Below are 16,219 nucleotides of genomic sequence, written 5' to 3'. Positions count from 1 at the left end.
TTTTTTTTTTCACCGTAAGTAAAAGACTGTCAGAGTCCAAATATCACTAGTCTCTAATTCCTGGAAATCTGTGCTCATTCAGTCAGTGAACATCAGTTGTCACCCAGGTCTGTGCTGGCTCCTTATGGAATGATAATAGCACTTGTTTGTCAATGCCAAGCACAATTGCTCCAGATCATCTGCAAAGCCTTTTATTAGACAGTTTAAAATTTCCTGAAGTCTGCTATCTCAAATAGGTGAGGCATTGATTAGCTGCCAAGATCTTCTTATTTGGGAATCACTGGGCTTTTGAAAAAGAGAAAAAATGTAGCAAATTGCCATGGCCCAATCTATGTTCCAATGTCTTAGAAATTAAACCCTCCAGACGAGACAGCACTAAACAATTTCACTTATCAGTCTGCTCTAATATCCTTATCCAAATGAATTCCTTCAAACTTAGGTTATGCCACTTAAAATAAAGAGTCAACTCTATCAGCTAAAAGCCCATGATGCAGTAAAGTCTGCTTAGTAGTTTTTAATTCACATTCAAAACCCTCAAAATTCATAAAATAGATAAAAATCAAGTAGATAATCGTTTGCCTTACAAAAACATTAAGCTTTTGAGTTTTTTAAAATATATATATTTGCTTTTTGGTTCTGGATTGCCTTAAAGATGTTAACCACTGATAGGAAGGCACAAGGCCCCTGCAGCTTCCAGGGGGTGGAGAGTCAGAGAAGTTACTGCTGAGGCAAAGTTAATCAACATGATGACGTAACTGCCCAGATAGAGCTGATTTATCATGACGGGAATTGCAATAGAGAAAGAGTTTTGTTCGTGCAGAGCCAGCTGAAAGGGAGACCGGAATTCTATTATTACTCAGTCTCTCCGAAATTTCAGAGCCTAGGGTTTTTGAAGGATAGTTTGGCAGGCCAGGGAGTCATGCACACAGGAGTAGAGGGGATGGGGGCGTGGTTGGTGGGTGTTAGTAGGTCCAGGTGGAGCCATTGGCCATCAGAAATGCAAAACCTGAAAAGACATCTCAAAAGCCCAATCCTAGGTTCTACAATAGTAATGTCATTTGCAGTAGTAATTGAGGAAGTTGCATATCCGTGACTCTGGAATGATGACAGGTCATTGTTTATGTCGACACCTTAGCAGAATTCAGGCTCCTGTCATCCTCCTAGTCTGGTTGTCTCTCATTACAAAGGTGGTTGAATTTGGGGGAAGGGCTATTATCATTTAAACTATAAACTAAATGTCTCCCAAAGTTAGCTTGGCCCAAGCCCAGGAAGAATTAAGGGCAATTTGAAAGCTAAAGGCATAATGGGGATTGGTTAGATCAGAACTCTTTCACTGCCATAATTATAATTTATATGTTATAATTATAATTTATATGTTATATAATTTATATTATATAAATATAAATATATGTATATAATTTATATATACATATACATTATAATTTATATGTTATAAATACTGTTATAATTTTTTTACTTTTATTTTTTGAGACAGAGTCTCACTGTTTCACCCAGGCTGGAGTGCAGTGGTACAATCATGGTTCACTGCAGCCTTGACCTCCTGGGCTCAATCAATACTCCCACCTCGGCCTCTTGAGTAGCTGGGACTACAGGCATGTGCCACCACACCCAGCTGGGACTACAGGCATGAGCCACCATGTCCAGCTAATTTTAAAAAATATTTTGTAGTGGTGGGGTCTCACAATATTGCCCAGGCTTGTCTTGAACTCCTATACTCAAGCAATTCTTCTGCCTCGGCCTCCCAGAGTTTTAGGATTACAGGCATGAGCCACTGCACCCAGCCTGTTACAATTTTTGCAAAGGCTGTTTCAAAGATAGAGCAGACCCAAAATCAACTCTTAGGTATATGATGATAAGTTCATAATAATAATGGTAACAGTGAACCTTACTAAAACACAGTCTGATCCTGTATCCCTTTGATTTAAAACATATTAGTGGCTTCTATCAGTTACAGAATGTGGCAGTAGTTCTATTGGCTTGGTGTGGAGCTCCTTCATTACTGGTGGCTAGGGTTTTGAGCCATGCCTTCCACTGCTTTCTTATTCCCCCATGTTTCCAACTTTAGGCTCCCTCAAATTGCAATGTGGTTTCGTACCTCTGACCATTGCACAGACTCTCACATCTGCCTGGACCGCCTCTCCTAACTTTCCTCTGTCTCCTGCCTCTGTCTCTTCCCTCCTCTACTGCTAAAGTACATCTTGTTCTCCTGGTAAACTCCTACACATTGTAGCCAGTTGTTCTGTCTTTTGTAAGCACCCAATACATGTTTGTTGGATTAACATAAAAAGGCACACAAGTGAATCAACCCCAATTGTATAAACTCTCATAGTCCTGAGTTTAAAATTCTCATAACTAGGTATTTAAATATGAAGTCTAATTTAGAGTCTTCAGTAAAAAAAAATGAAATAAATGTAATTTAATACTGTGTTTTCAGAGCCTATTTGAATTTTCCACAGCAAACCTCTTAAAATGTCTTATTTTGTTCATTGGGGAAGTCAGGCTACCAAGCCCACTATGATTTACTGAAATGCTCCAATTTTATGGCTTTTTCAATACTGACAAGACACTCTTCTTTTTTTCTTTTTAAAAATACCATTAATTACATAAATCTAGACCTGAGTGAGCTTGGAAAGTTTCCAGGCATATCAACCATCTGGCTTTACTATGTACAGTTCCAGAATCTTGGGAAGATTGAAGCGAATGTAAAATAGGGTCACTTTCTAGTAGTTTCAAGTTGAGCTGAATCAAGGAGGATAATGCTGTCTTCTTGACCTTGCTCCCTGTGGGTAATTCACAATATGCTGTGCTGGTGATGACCTGAGACTATTTGGAATCCAATATTTCAAGGAATGGGGCTTGAACAATAAGTATATCGGTGCTTCTCTCACAAAGAAAGATGAGTAGTGATTAAAAAAATCATTTGTAGGAGAAGAGGAAGAGAAATGAAGACACGCAGGTGGAGATGCTGTAGATCTTATTGCCTACCTAAATTTATATTTATTTCATTTTATTTTATTTTGAGACGGAGTCTTGCTCTGTCATCAGGCTGGAGTGCAGTGGCACTGTCTCAGCTCACTGCAACCTTTGCCTCCCAGGTTCAAGCGATTCTCCTGCCTCAGCCTCCCGAGTGGGTGGGACTACAGGCGCCTGCCACCACACCCACCTGATATTTGTACTTTTAGTAGAGACGGGGTTTCACCGTGTTAGCCAGGAGGGTCTTGATCTCCTGACCTCATAATCTACCCTCCTCGGCCTCGCAAAGTGCTGGGATTAAAGCCGTAAGCCACCGTGTCCGGCCCCTAAATTTCTATTCTAAAAGCAACCAGGTCAATGGCAGCAGTCCTGTACTGGAATAACTAAGCAAAGAGATCACTTTAGATTTGTAGCATCACAAGCAGCTTGATTAACTCAACATTTGACTCGGTGAAGGTAAAGTTATGTTTCCTTCTATTACATATCTCTTTGGTATTTCCAGATTACTCTATGCTATAGGTGTTATCCATTGTTTCAGTTGGCTGAGCTGTAAAACTTGATGAGATCAGGAATTTGTTCACTCTGGTACCTCCAGCAACTAGCATAGTATTTGGTATATGGTAGGCATTCAGTAAATATCAGTGGGATTAATTGGTGTTTATATGATGTCATGTTATAGTTTTGTCTCTCTCATTTGCTACTGTATCTCTAGCACCCAAAACATCATCAGCAGGTTTGAAGTTCTCAAGAAATATTTTTCTTTTTTTTTTTTTGAGACAGCGTTTCACTCTTGTTGCCCAGGCTGAAGTGCAATGGCAAGATATCAGCTCACTGCAACTTCTGCCTCCTGGGTTCAAGCAATTCTCCTGCCTCCATCTCCTGAGTAGCTGGGATTACAGGCATGTGCCACCACACCCGGCTAATTTTTTGTATTTTTAGTAGAGATGGGGTTTCTCCATGTTGGTCAGGCTGGTCTCAAACTCCCGACCTCAGGTGATTTGCCTGCCTTGGCCTCTCAAAGTGCTGGGATTACAGACATGAGCCACCGCACCCAGCTGAAGTTCTCAAGAAACATTTCACAGATGAATGAGTACCTGTGTTAGACATGGACTTCTCCACCCCTCATCTTTGAAACGAAGACATAATGCATGTGCCTAACACAGTGCCTGGAACATAAGAGCTACGCGCCATGTGTGTTTCTTCTTCTTGCCAGCTTTGAAAAGCAAATGAAGGTGGCTAGGTAGGAAAAAACAAATAAATAAAGCTCTTTCTTATTAGCATATGGCAGACTCCTGGAGGGAAATGGCTTCCATCAAACAAATAGAACATTTATCACCTAAGAGAAAGATCTGTGTTAATAAGACCCTTAAAATTTTTATTGATATTTGATGTTTACAATGATAGAATGGGAGAGCTGAAAACACCCTAGGAGATGATATAATCCGTCCCTCCTCACGTAATCCATGAGAAAATGAAGGCCCCTGGGAGTGAAGCAACTAGCCACAAGTTCACGTTGATGGCTGAGCAGGGGACAAAATGCCGGTCTCCTGTCCTCTAATCTGGAGCTCTTCCCGTGATACCAAATTGTTCTAATACTAACTTACATAAAGTAGAAAGAAAAAGGCCTTCTACTTATCACCTACATAGATGATTCCTATCTAGATATATTTTCCCCTAAAAAACAAGAGAAAAGGACATTATTCTAAATGTTTTTTTAATGTGAGTTGTTTTTGGAAGAAATTTGAGAGAGGAAGAGAGCTGTGTGATCAACTTATATCTCACATGATTACAGATTTTAACATGATCTCAAAGGTGAAGCATTTAATAATTAGAGGTCTTGAAGCTCTACCTCCAGCATATGAGGTGCTAGTTATCTGATGAGACTAGAATTTGTACTTTTCTTTAAATATTGTATCAGTCCATTTTCACTCTGTTGATAAAGACATACCTAAGACTGGTAATTTATAAAGAAAAGAGGTTTAATGGAGTCACGGTTTCATGTGGTTGGGGAGGCCTCACAATCATGGCAGAAGGTGAAAATCACTTATCATATGGCGCAAGCAAGAGAGAGAATGAGGGCGAGGTGAAAGGGTTTCTCCATATAAAACCATCAAATCTCGTGAGACTTCACTACCACGAGAACTGTATGGGGGAAACTGCCACCACGATTCAATTATCTCCCACTGGGTCCCTCCCACAACGTGTAGGAATTATGGGAGGTACAATTCAAGATGAGATTGGGGTGGGGACAGAGTCAAACCATATCAAACATCCACAAGGGAGCCTGAGGCATAAGAATTGTTTCAGAACAGAGAACCTCATTTAGGAGTAAGTAGGGAAATGATCTTTAAAGGATTATAAGCCACTGCCGGGGAGGGTTAGCCCCAAAAGCTGATAATGCATTTCTGAAATCATGCTTATTGGAGGCAGAGAAGAGTCCTAATAACAGTGAGGTTTTTGGAGTAGGAAAGACTGGAGTCTGAATTCCAGCTCTGTGTCACTTACTGCTTTATCTTGGGCAATATTTAAAATTTTCAAAGCTTAAATTTCCAAAATGTTTAAATGCGTATGATAATAACAAAAATTTGTATGAAGTATTCACTTCAGTGCTGGGCATTTAGTGAGGATAAATTATTGAAAATTTTAGTTGCAAAATATTCCATATGCATAGAAATTTCTAGGAAAAGACCTATTCAGTCAAGCCAAGTTCCACTCAGCAGGAACTAAATTATACATGACCCCCTGGGAGGTAAGGAGCCCTGGAAACTGGCTTTCTGTGTGTAGATGGCTCAACCTGGCACTGAACACACAGCAGATGATTTAAGGACAATTACTGATGTCATGCGTTCCTCTTATCTTTTCCTCCACAAAACTCTAGTCTCTTATCACAAGCAGAATGAACCTCAAACTCCTTAATTTGACCTTCTAGACTGGCCTCTACTGACCTTACCTTTGTCTCTTTAATGTCCTTGGAGAGTGTCATGTGTAAAAGCCTCATCTTCCAGGAGTCCTTCTTTACCAGACAAGCGATGAGAAGGTATCATTTCCTCTCAGAATCTCAGCACCTCTGGATCTGCACGTTCTCCAGTGCCCTTGTAGCAGGACGAGCGGCAGACAAAACCCCTCAGACACCGAGTTAAAGAAGGAAGGGGTTTATTCGGCGTGGGCATCGGCAAGACTTCTGTCTCAAGAGCCGAGCTCCCCAAGTAACCAATTCCTGTCCCTTTTAAGGGCTCACAACTCTAAGGGGGTGCATGTGAGAGGGTTGTGATTGATTGAGCAAGCAGGGGGTAGGTGACTGGGGGCTGCATGCACCGGTAATTAGATCGGAACAAAACAAGATGGGGATTTTCACAGTGCATTTCTATACAATGTCTGTGATCTACAGATAACAGAACCAGTTAGGTCAGGGGTCGATCTTTAACTACCAGGCCCAGGGCGCGGTGCCGGACTGTCTGCCTGTGGATTTCATTTCTGCCTTTTAGTTTTTACTTCTTCTTTCTTTGGAGGCAGAAATTGGGCATAAGACAATATGAGGGGTGGTCTCCTCCCTTACCCTCATGGGTGGGAAGCATGGCCGTACTTTTTTTTTTTGAGACAAGGTCTCACTCTCTTGCCCAGGCCGGAGTGCAGTGGTGCAATCATGGCTCACTGTAGCCTTAACATCCTGAGCTCAAGTGATCCTCTCACCTCAGCCTCTCAAGTAGCTGATTCTACAGGCATGTGCCACCACACCTGGCTAATTAATTTTTTTTTTTTTTTTTTTTGTAGAGATGAGATCTCACTATATTGCCCAGGCTGGTCTCAAACTCCTAAGCTCAAGTGATCCTCCCACCTCAGCCTCCCAAAGTGTTAGGATTACAGGCTTGAGCCACCATGCCTGGCCATGGATGTATGTTAAGCACAGTCTCATTTTACTACAGTTAACTTTTCTTTTTAAAAATATGTATATTCCATCTATTACCCGCCTTGCCTAAGTAGAAGCTACACATGTCAGGAGGCAGCTCACAGGCCCATGAACACCGCAGAGCCCTGTCCTTGCCTTCTGAGCACAGCTGCCAGAAAGGGGAGGGAAAAGAGAAGAAACTTGATGTCCTATTTTTGGGGATTCTGAAGAAAAATTTCCGGGAAACCCACTAAATGCTGAATATTCTTGGAAAGGGCATCCATGAGTCATATTCACAACATCTGAAGAAAAACTGTTCCATGAATCCAAAGAATGTACAAGTTGTTCAGAAGGCAAAAGAAAATAAGCATCTAATTTTCATAGGTGCTTCATAGGGATGTGTTCCCAGGGGAAATTCTTGGGATCGGACCTGGGCACACAGTGGGCCATATGTGGTTTGTTTTATTTTTGTGTGTGCTTTTTGTTTGTTTCTTGGGACAGAATCTTACTCTGTTGCCCATGCTGGAGTGCAGTGGTGCAATCATAGCTCGTTGTAAACTTAAATTCCTGGGCTTAAGCGATTCTCCAGCCTCAGCCTCTGAGTAAGTAGGACTACAGGCATGTGCCACCACACCTGACAAGTTTTTTTTTTTTTTATTTTTTATAGAGGTAGGGTCTCACTATGTTGCCCAGGCTGATCTCCAACTCCTGGCCTCAAGTGATCCTCCTGCCTCGGCCTCCCAAAGCACTGGGAATGCAGGAGTGAGCTACCGCACCTGGCCTGTTTTATGTATGTTTTTACTTCCTGACTTTCCACTTTTGTCTCAGAGAACCTGAAAATCAACATTGGCTTAATATCTTTGTTCCCATAAGAAAGAAGCTAATAAATGAGTCTTGGTTATTTAGGGATTTAAAGCTAAGTCAAGCTTTAAATGGTTGTGGTCTTGCCAGGCATGGTGGCTCACGCCTGTAATCCCAGCTGGCATAATTTGGGAGGCTGAGGCAGGTGGATCAATTGAGATCAGGGGTTCAAGACCAGCCTGGCCAGCATGGTGAAACCCCCTCTCTACTAAAAATACAAAAATTAGCCGGGCGGTAGTGGCGTGTGCCTGTAATCCCAGCTACTAGGGAGGCTGAGGCAGGAGAATTGCTTGAGCCTGGGAGGTGGAGGTTGCAGTGAGCCGAGATCACGCCACTGCACTTCAGTCAGGGTGACAGAGTGAGACCCTGTCTCAAAAAAAAAGAAAAAAAAAGGTAGTGGTCCTAACAGTAACCCCTACATTCTTTTCCATATGCACACAGGTTACTTGATGTCTGATCTCAGAGATAAAGACTGTGGACAAAGGCAACTCTAACCCTCTAACTTTTCTCTCTCTCCTTTCTTTGTAAAGCAGCTAAACCTTTCTCACTGCTCTGATAACTCAATAGAGAAATTGAGTTTTTCCGAAACCAAGACTCTTAGATGTGGTCTATAGGTGTCGCTGTTGAATTCATCTTCGCTGGTTTCTCTGTTTAAAGGCAAAGTTTCCTGTGCTTCTTTGAAACAGAGTTTTAGAAAGAATGGTGCCTTTGGCCTCAAGGCTAAGGGCTCTGCTGAATGCTTGCTTCGGAAAGACTTTTCTCGGGAGGATGGCGTGAGCTTGTGATGAAGGCAAGAATTACATTTCTTTCAGTCCACGCTTCCTTAATTTAAAATAAGCTTGGCCTCTGCTGAACTTTCTATCCTCTCACCCTTTGGGACTAGAGGAATTACTGTGCAGTTCTCCTAATATGGAAGACCTTCTCTTGCCTCTAGGCCTTCACCCCTGCTGTTCTCTCTGTGGGGCACCCCTCCTTCCTCTCCCCTGAATGACTCTTGATCGTCTCTTAGCACAAGTGCTTAAAGTATGGTGCACACGCCAGCTGCTGGCCAGGATCCTTTGTTACTGGTTTACGACAAGATGAGCTCGGGTCAGATCCTAAGTGAACTAAATGTCTAAGCAGACCATTGGTTTCAGTTCATTCTCTTTTTTAGTGAGACTGTCTTGACGAAGGAAGCAGTGTACTGATTCACGTTTTGACACAAGCTCTTGTCACAGCCTGGCGCTTTCAGTGAGTCTGCCTTAGTAAAGGGCTGAGACACTCTCATCTGGGAGACCTTGCCCAGTCCTCCCTCAACCCTTCCACCCTGACTGTGTTTGTACCTTCCTCAAAACACCTGGCACGCAGTGTTGGGAACTATCTGTTTTCCCTAAGGAGTTTACAAGCATCTTTGCATCATGGGTCAATTACCTGCTGAATGGGTGGATGAATACATTCTCAATATTTTAAATTCAGATAATTTGTTTAGTATAGGGTGAGAATTTTTCATGTTTTATGCAGTTTTGAATATTGCACTGTCTGTCTTCCTAATGTGTTAAAGCTAGACTCAGGTTTCTGACATAGAATAGAGGTAGTTCTTTAAATTAATAACCCTTTCCACAACTACCATACAGAAGCCGGAAGGTTAAATCACGTTCACTTGAAAAGGAGACACCTACTTATTACCACTATTTTAAGTTGTAAATATGGTTGAATGTGGTGTCCAGAAAGCTGGCTGTCTTATCCAAGTTCTTGGCTTTCTCCCATCTCTCTGCCTAGCTCAGCCAATTCTTCCCTCAGGGCTGTGAAAGGAGGTTAAGTGGGAGCAGAGGTTTTATCCTCCCTTAATGCTTCCAGAACATTCCTGGTTTCTTACTAAAGCCTGGATTTCCTTTAAAAAAATCCGGAGTTTTGGGGGATGTATCAGGGACTTGCCAGAAGCTGTCATTTCAAAAGTGTGTTTGCTTTCCCATATTTTGCTTCCCTTGCTCTCCCTTGATAAGCCCCTCTTCTCTAAGACAGTAGGTCACACCGAGCCCCAAGTTTCAGAATGGTAACACACTCACTACCCATTCCGTCAAAGCAGTATCTCCCCACCAAAACCAAATGGGTGAAAGAACATGAAAACTCCCCAAGATAAAAACATCCATGGCTGTAAAGAGGTCCTGATTCATCACATCCCTCAACCTCTGCCTCTTCACACAAATCTATGTGTTCCTTTCTTCCTCCATGCTGTGTGTATTCATCCCAGTACTGTGTGCGTGTACATGTGCATGTGCAAGAATGCTTTTGATAAATACTACAGGTGCAGTCACAAAAATTGTTTTAATATTAACTCTCCCTATCCCCGACCCTGATTCACTACTAAGCATTTTAAGGCTAAAATAATCAGAAGAAAACTTGAGATGGTTGCTCTAGCATGTTAAGTGCTTCCTGAGTGGTGGTATACTCTGTATTACGTGACTGATTCAATACATTTAATTTTCTATTCCAAGTTCCTTAGAGGAAACTCGCTTTCCTTCAGAATCAGCCTTCCAGCCAGGAGGATCCTGGATTAAACTCAAAAATATTACTCAGTTGTTGGCAGCCTTTGAACTATTGCCAGAGGAGACTTTCATTAGCAACAATTATACAAATCTGACATTTCCAAAGGAATTCAAAAATGTGTAAAGTAGTTGCATTTGTATTACTTCACCTGATCTTTCAAAACAGCATACATTTGCATCATTTTAAGAATGAAGAATTTGAGACTCAGAGATTTCAGGTATTTAGCCCCAAATCTCACAGATAGTAAGTGGCTAGTCAGGACTTAATGGCACACATACTGACTCTGGTTCTGTTGTCTTCCTCCCATGCCTTTGGCCTAGTGAAAGGCCATGAGAGGCAGCCTCCAGAAAGCCTCTGGGAGCCAATGAGGAGCAAATGCCATGCTCATGACACATGACGTCAACCTGTCCTTTCTTCCCCAGTCAGCCAGGGTGGATTGAGAGAAACTAGCTCCTCCAGGCTGCAAGGGCAGGGTCTGATAAATGTCACTACCATGGGTCTGGTGAGCCTTAACACGCACCTGCTTCTCCGGAGCCTACGCAGCTCTCCTGGGATGGGCCAGAGCACCTGCACCAGCTAAGGCCAAGTCCACAGCAGCTCTGTCTGTACAGCCTTCCTTTTCTTCCAACGACAAGGATAACAAAATGTGATAAACAGTTACTTCCAATTGTCACTTGTCTTTAGTATACAAGATGAGTTTAAGGAATTGGAGATGAGACTAGGAGCAGCGGAGACTTAATCACACTTTTTTTTTGAGATGAGGTCTCACTCTGTCACCCAGGCTGGAGTGCAGTGCACTGTCTTGGATCAGTGCAGCCTTAACGCCCTGGGCTCAGGTGATTCTCCCACCTCAGCCTCCTGAGTAGCTGGGACTACAGTCATGTGTCACCATGCCTGGCTCACTTTTTGTATTTTTAGTAGAGACAGGGTTTTGCTATGTTACCCAGGTTAGTCTTGAAATCATGGACTCAAGCAATCTACCAGCCTCGGCCTCCCAGAATACTGGGATTACAGGCATGAGACACTGCATCTGGCCTTAATCACACTTTTGAAAAGTTCTGTGAGTACTATTAAAAAGTCAAACAACAACAGATGCTGGTGAGGTGGCCGAGAAAAAGGAAGACTTATACACTGATGGTGGGAATATACATTAGCTCAGCCACTGTGGAAAGCAGTGTGGAGATTTCTGAAATAATCCAGAACTACAATTCAACCTGGTAATGCCATTACTGGATATCTATTCAAAGGAAAATAAATTGTTCTACCAAAAAGACACAAGCACACATTTGTTTATTGCAGCACTATTTACAATAGCAAAGACATGGAATTAACCAGAAGCCCATCAGTGCTGGACTGGATAAAGAAAACATAGTACATATACACCATGGAATACAATGCAGCCATAAAAAGGAATAAAATCATGTCCTCTGTAGTAACATGGATCCAACTGGAGGCCATTATCCTAAGCAAATTAACGCAGGAACAGAAAACCAAATGTACTGCATGTTCTTACTTATAACTGGGAGATAAACACTGAATAGGCATGGAAATAAAGATGGCAAAAATATCACTGGGGATTGCTTGAGACACTGGGGACTGCTTGAGAGAAGAGGGTGGGAGGCCTGTAAGCACTGAAAAACTGTTGGGTACTATGCTCACTACCTGGGGGACAGGATCATTCATACACTAAGCCCCAGTGACACACAATTTACCCATGTAACACATCTGCACATGTACCCCTGGAACCTAAATTATAAGTAGAAGAAGAAAAGACTCTGTACTTTCACTTAGAAACGATATGTCTTTGTTATAATTTCCTGTGGAGCTCAGGATTAGCAGCTGAAATTTTCTTAGAATTAAGTACACAGATTCTGAGTTCTCCATTAACCTTGTCAGTTGGAGTTAATTATTTCACTGGAGCTGTAACACAGCTGAAAAATATTATATCTTTCAACATGGAAAAAAAAAGTCTGGAAAAGTCTACTGAAAATTTCATCTGATCTCACAGAATTTGCTTGTGAAGGTTTCGGTGAAAAGGAAACATAATTACAATTAACATCTGAAAATCGCTTATCATTGTGCTTGCCCAGACTACACGGATTTCTGTCTGAAGCTCTGGAAACTGAATGTTTTTTAAATAATGCATTTGCTGAAAATGGATGAGGATAAAAGCTTTTGTTTCCCATTGTGTTTTGATTGATTATATTCCCAACTATTGGAAGATTTCAAAATTAGTTTTAGACAGGAGCTGGACCACCCATTTCCCTCCCTCTAGGGCAACAGAGGCAAGAGCAGAACTCTCTGCCATCAGTCCTTTGGCCTCAGGGAGAGTTCAGATACAGAGTCTGCAGGAAGCGGGGGCCAAAATCAAATCAAAAACAAAAACAGGTGGAAATGGAAAAGAATTTAATTCTGAGAAGATTTCAGCTACTACTATTGAACTTGGTAGAAAATTATATAACAAAGGGATAGTTTATAAATGAAAGTGTTAGACTAGGTAGTTAGGCAGACATTTGCAAGACAGGAGAGGCCACCCCCAGGATTGTCAGGCGACCATCAAGAGATGGTCAGCTGGTTGTTAAACTCTCTGTCTGAAATGATAATCGGTCACAGCCAGCTCCAGGGGAAGATGGTCTCCCAATAGATAACAAACACCTCAAGATGGTGATCAACAGCTTCTTGATAATATCTCAAGAGTTGGGTGAGCAGGCCCATCCCTGCACACTAAGAGGCAAAATGGTGTATGTATGACCTTCCTCTGGGGGCGTTCCACCCGTAAAGGAAAATCACCCCCAGAAAGCATACATACAACCTCAGTAAATGCAGTATGCATGCAGTCACCATCCCAAGTGCTGACTGACACTGTGCATGTGGCAGATGAGTGACAGCCCACCTGAAGGGAAGAATGACAGGAGGAAAAAAGAAAACCATGCCACCATGCCAATGTACCAAACCATGAGCCAAGGGCTGAATGGGGCACTTGACTCTCAAGTCGCCTGCTTGGCCCTCTTCCAAATGTACTTTACTTCCTTTTACTCTTGCTCTAAAATGTTTTAATAAACTCTCACTCCTGCTTCAAAACTTGCCTTAGTGTCTTCCTTTGCCTTGAACCTACTTCTGCCCCTTAGCCGAATTCCCTCCTCTGAGGAGGCGATGATCAAGTTGGCTGCAGACTCACATGGATTTGCCACTGGTCACGAAAGTACAGAAAGTATAGAAAAACGAGAGACTAAAAGGAAAAATAAGAGCTCCAAACCACAAAGTCAGCAGTCACTGAGGGCAGGAGATTTCCTGCTTCAGCCAGAAGAGTCTGTTTTATGTGTGAGTCCCTCATCTTTATCATTCTGCCACATGAAGTCACCACTGTAGAAAGGGACAGGTGATGGTAATGAAACAGGAAAGATTCCACTGTCCCCCTCACAGGGCCTGTGATGGGGGAGTGGCTTAGTTCTTCAGTGTCCCACTGCTCAAACCTCTGGGGGGGCATACAGATGGGCAGGCTGTGGGGCTCCAACCCCACAGCTGTGTCTAGAGGTGAATGTTTACAGCTCCTGAGCCTGAGACCCCGTGGGTGAGTGTTGCAGGGTGCTTTTTTAGTTTGCCGTCTATAGGGAGCTTGTGTTAATCAGCTCAATTAGACCCTCTACCTTGTTGCAAGGACAGAGGGCTTTCTGTATCCTGGGTTCTTGCCTTGGTTTACCAGAAGAATCAGATCAAAGGCTTGGAGAATGAGTGAAAAGTTTTATTGAGTGGAAGCAGCTCTCCACCAACAGGGGAGCCAGAAGGGAGATGGTTTCCCCTGGAGCTGGGCCACTCAGCGGCCCTGGCTCTCCTCCAACTGCCCCAGCCAAACTCCACCTCGTCCCATTGATGGATGGCCTGCCAGCATGCCGGCATCTGTCAGTGTGCTCTTCCACTGGTGTGCTCCCTAAACCTACTCTCACCATCCAGACGCTTGTGTCTTCTTCCGCCCTTGTGCTCCTCTCAACATTTGGAAGCCTGTGTGTCTGCCCGCTGGGACTTGGGTTTTTATAGTCCCAGGATGGGGATGTGGTAGGCAAGGGTGGTCTTAGAAAATGCAACATTTGGGCGGGAAAGCAGGAGTGCCTGTCCTCACCTAGGTCCGTGGAGGTGGAGACCTAGCTAGGGACCCGCCTTTCTCTACCCATCACTTCCCTGCCCCACTCTTGTATCAGGGACACAGCAGCCAGGCTCCTGAGCAGGCAGGACCGCTACTGACCAGGGCCACATTAAACTTATAACCTCCAGCCAAAGCCATGCAGACCTATCAGGGTATCTAATTCTGTCACACGACACAGGGGAACCAGACTTTTGGACAGGAGATTACCCTATGTATTGTAACCAAGGACCCCCTCACTCCCATGAGATACCCTGCAGCTGAGAAAAAGAATAAATAAGTCTGTGTCCTGACAAGGAAGGCTATTCCTAAGAGACTGTTGAGAGCAGCAACCATGTTTGAAAGATTCCCTATTATTTAATGTATTCACAATAATCATATGTTGTTTAACTCCTTAAAAATACACACATATTTTGCAAAAGCTGTTTAAAAAATAAAATAAAATAAATGCACACATAGTTGGAGTTTCCCAAACTAAGAGAGGAAAAAAAAAAAAAATAAGCCATGGGCCTTTCTTCAGGTATTACACTTGACTGTACAGATACTTCTGTCTGAATTCTACAGAATTGGGCAATGAGTGCTGCCTTATGAGGTCAACTCCCAAAAGTAGCTCATCAATATCTCATTTCTACCCCTTTTCTATTTTATGCCATTTCAAAGAGCCCAACTGTCATCTGTGCTCACCAAAACTACTCTATAAATGCTGGTGGGATTTGTGGACCTCAGCTCCATACTGATACACAAATTACTGCAGCTGTTTGAGGTTATTTGTATTTATGAGGCCGTGTGAACATTTTATTTCTTGGGCCAGTACAGCTAGAAAGACAAAATGTGGTCTCTAGTGAAAACCAATTGCCCATTCGTTAGAATTTAAGCCCACATTTTGCACTCAGCATTGTGTGAGATTGACAAGATCCATCAGGGATAATTGCTGCCTTTTGGAAATTTACACTGTGAAAGAGAAAGCATGTAAGTATAAATAGGGAACATAGGTATCTGAAAAAATTTAAACTGCCCTTTGGCAGAGCTGTCCATTGTCACCAGAGAGGAGAGATTGCCTGATGTTTCCCCAGAGGCCTCACATGGTGGCCCATCATCCCTTGGCAACTTTGCCAAGCCCAGCTCAGCCCACAAGCTTGGAAATTTAATTTTGACCCTGTCTCTTAGAGGTAGGCTTATATTAAATAAGCTCAAAGAACTGATAGTAAAAGGCTGAACACCAACTTATTTATTCATTTGAGAAATTATTAAGGAAACAGAAGACTCACATTTGTATGACCAGTGGATTTTCTGACTACTGAGGGACTTAAGAAGCAGGCCTGCTCAGTTAGCAATAATCGTGCCTTGGATAAACCTCACTGGCTATGATACTGCCACTTCACAAAGCTGCCAGCCTGCTCAGGATGCGAAGGCTGTTGAGGTGGGTAAAATCAGAACAATGGAAATTGATCAGACAAGGATTTGATGGCATCCCGCTGAGCTCCCCTGAGCATCCATCTCCTGTTGGGGATGGCCAAGAACTCACTTGTGAGACCAAAGTGCCCACTGAGGAGTGCCCTGTGGAGATGAGACACATACTGAACTGCACTGGTGAAGTAGGTCCTTCTTATTATGGGGTCCAAAAGGAATACATAGAAAGGTTACTGGCCTCGAGGTCCCCACAGATCATTCACCTTGCTCACAGCTCTCTTCCAATTACAAGGGAAGCCTGTTCCTTGTTTTCTTTTTGATTTTTATTTATTTTTGATTGACTAGAGGTGGATAATAGACAGTGTTTTAAGAATAATGAATTCAGAGAGAATGTGAAAACTACA

General features: G+C 42.7%; 1 pseudogene; it reads right to left on the bottom strand.

Moving 5' to 3' along the window:
* Positions 1–15,619: 15,619 nt before the first annotated feature.
* Positions 15,620–15,793, bottom strand: LOC117076924 (annotated as a pseudogene).
* Between the last annotated feature and the right edge of the window lie 426 nt (positions 15,794–16,219).

The sequence above is a fragment of the Trachypithecus francoisi genome, unplaced genomic scaffold, assembly GCF_009764315.1.
Source record: "Trachypithecus francoisi isolate TF-2019V2 unplaced genomic scaffold, Tfra_2.0 Lachesis_group5, whole genome shotgun sequence".
NCBI classification, from domain to species: Eukaryota; Metazoa; Chordata; class Mammalia; order Primates; family Cercopithecidae; genus Trachypithecus; species Trachypithecus francoisi.
The sequence above is the reverse complement of the archived record's forward strand: the minus strand, read 5'-3'. Positions and strand labels throughout refer to the sequence as shown.